This window comes from Prionailurus viverrinus, chromosome A3, assembly GCF_022837055.1.
Source record: "Prionailurus viverrinus isolate Anna chromosome A3, UM_Priviv_1.0, whole genome shotgun sequence".
Lineage (NCBI taxonomy): Eukaryota > Metazoa > Chordata > Mammalia > Carnivora > Felidae > Prionailurus > Prionailurus viverrinus.
In genome coordinates, this window is record NC_062563.1 from 11,567,544 (window position 1) to 11,570,413 (window position 2,870).

Consider the following 2,870-nt stretch of genomic DNA (forward strand, 5'->3'; position numbering starts at 1 on the left):
TTTTTTGACTCAGCATTTAAGTTTCCAGGCTCGTGTGGTCTCGACCGGGCTGAGCAGAAACTGAGGGTGGGGCTGGGGGCCCAAGGACGAGCTGCCAGTTGACTGTTTTTTTCTTTTCTTTCTTTTTTCTGTCTTTAGACCTTTTGTCCATCTTGGCAACTCACCTCTCTTAGTGCCTGTTTCCTCTTCTCCAGAATGGGTGGGGGGTGATGCCACCCTATGTAAAGAGTCAAACATAGTAACTGACCCTGGCAGAGGTAAGGCTGTTATGAATGGTGAAAGTGACTCTGGATTCAAATCAGACAGACCAGGGCTCAGATCTCAGCTCTGCCACCTGCGAGTTGCATGACCTTGGACAGGTCCATTCACCTCTGAGTCTCAGCTTCCTCCTGTAAAAGCAGGGATGACAGGAATGCCCACTGCACGAGATTGTAAACCCTTAGGCACCGCGTGGCCACGCAGCAAACATGGGTCCCATTCCTTCTCTTGATCGCCTTAAAGAGGCTAGCCGCTGGGCTATTTGAGCAGCCGGGCCCACAGAAACCAGCTGCGTTCTTCCTTCACGGAGAACGGTCCGTGAAAGCAGGCACCCGAGTCCGGAGGGCACATGAGGACCAACCAGGCCAACCTCAGTGCAGCCCGTTCAGTACCTGCTCTGCAGGATGGTGGGTCACCGTCCCAACCGAGAGCTCTCAGAGGATGCCTGGAGATCTGTCCCTCCACCCATCGCAGCAATTACATTTGCTGAGCAGTCCCTGTGAGTGAGCACCGCGCTCCGTGTGCCCCATGTCCCCGAGCCCCCGCGGCAACCCCCCAAGGTAGGGCCTCTCACTGCTCAGCCCCTTGCAGGTGTGGAACCAGAGGCTCAGGGAGGTGAGAGGTCTACCGGGCTGAGATTTGAACCCGGGCTGCCCCACTGCAAAGCCACACACTTAACCACCGCACCGCGTCTGATGTTTGAGACTCTGATGGTGCCTCCAAGTCACCATAGATATGGTTGGTTATATTCAGAAGTGCACGGGTATAAAAATATCACATTTGTGTTCTGTATTAAATTTCTTATTTTGAGATTATCGTCGACTCACAGGAAGTTGTAAGAAATAAACAGAGAGAGCCCATGACCTCTCCTGGTTTCCTCCAATGGTAACATTCTTTCAAAACCACAGCCCAGTGTCATCAGGGTGTGGGCACCGATACAGCCAAGATGCAGAACATTTCCATCACACAAGGATCCACCGTGCCGCACTTTTTTTTAACGTTTACTTGTTTATTTTTAAAGTTTATTTATTTATTTAGAGAGGGAGCGAGACAGTGAATGAGCAGGAGAGGGGCAGAGAGAGGGAGAGAGAGAATCCCAAGCAGCCACCACGCTGTCAGCACAGAGCCCGACGCGGGGCTCGAACCCACGAACCGTGAGATCGTGACCTGAGCCGAAGTCGGACGCTCAGCCGACCGAGCCCCCCAGGCGCCCCCATCAGGGGCACTTTCACAGCCAAACCCAGATCCCACCTCCACCTCTGCCCCGACCACTGGCAACCACTCGTCTGTTCTCCGCTTCTAGAACGGTGCGAGTTCAAGAATGTCATATGAGTGGAATCATGCCGTGTGTCACCCTTTGGGATCGACTTTTTGTACCCAGTATAACTCTCTAGAGATTGACCCAAACTGTCGTGTGATCCATATTTCGCTTTTGTGTTGCTGTGTAGAACTCCATGGTATGGGAGCACCGCCGTTTCCTTAACTAACCACTAGCGACAGGTGTCTGGGTGGCTTCCAGTTTTTGTCCACTAGGAATCAAACTGCTATGAACATTCGTGTACGTACCTTTGCATTTTTTTCTTTTTCTTTTTCTTTTTTACATGAGACAGAGAGAGAGCACGGGCAGGGGAGGAGCAGAGGGAGAAAGAGAACCTTAAGCAGCCTCCACACTCAGTGCAGCGTACGACCCAAGGCTCAATCCCATGACTCTGGGATCGTGACCTGAGCCGAAATCAAGAGTCAGATGCTCAACGGACTGAGCCACACAGGCGCCCGCCTAAGTTTTCGTTTCTGTGTCCAGGACTGCAGTTGCTGAGTCATACAGTAGTTTTTAAGAAACTGCCTGTTCTCCAGAACACGGTAGCATTTGACATTCCCACTAGTGACACAGAAGTGACCCAGTTTCTCCAACCCTCAACAGCATTTCGTGTTCCCATCATTTTTGTTTTCATCATTTGAATACGTGTGTAGTAATATCTTGTTGTGGCCTTAAGCTGCGTTTCCCTTATGGCAAATGACGTTGGACACCTTTTCGTGTGCTCATATGCACCTGTGTGCTCGTCAGTGAAATGCTGCTCCTGCCTTGTGCTCATTTTCTTTCTTTCTTTCTTTTTAATGTTTACATCTTTATTTTGAGATGGAGAGCAACAGCACATGTGAGTGGGGGAGGGGAAGAGAGGGTGGGAGGGGGGAGAGAGAGAGAGAGAGAGAGAGAGAGAGAGAGAGAGGGAGAGAGAGAGAATCCCAAGCAGTCTCCACACCCCTCACCGAGCTCGACCATGACCTGAGCTCAAATCCAGAGTCGATGCTTAACTGACTGAGCCACCCAGGTGCCCCGCCTTTTGCTCCTTTCCCAACTGGAGTTTTTTAATTGCTGAGTTTCGAGAGTTCTTGATATATTCGAGATACCAGTCCTCGGTCAGATATGTGGCTTGAAAGTATTTTCCCCCGGGCTGCAGCCCCCGGGCTTTCATCCTCTTAACAGGGTCTTTGGGGGAGCAGAAGGTTTTGATTTTGATGAGGTACAATGTGTCAGTTTCTTCCTTTTATGAATCGTGCTTTTGGCATTCAAATCTAGTAATTCTTTGCCTAGTCTTAGGTCCCAAAGATTG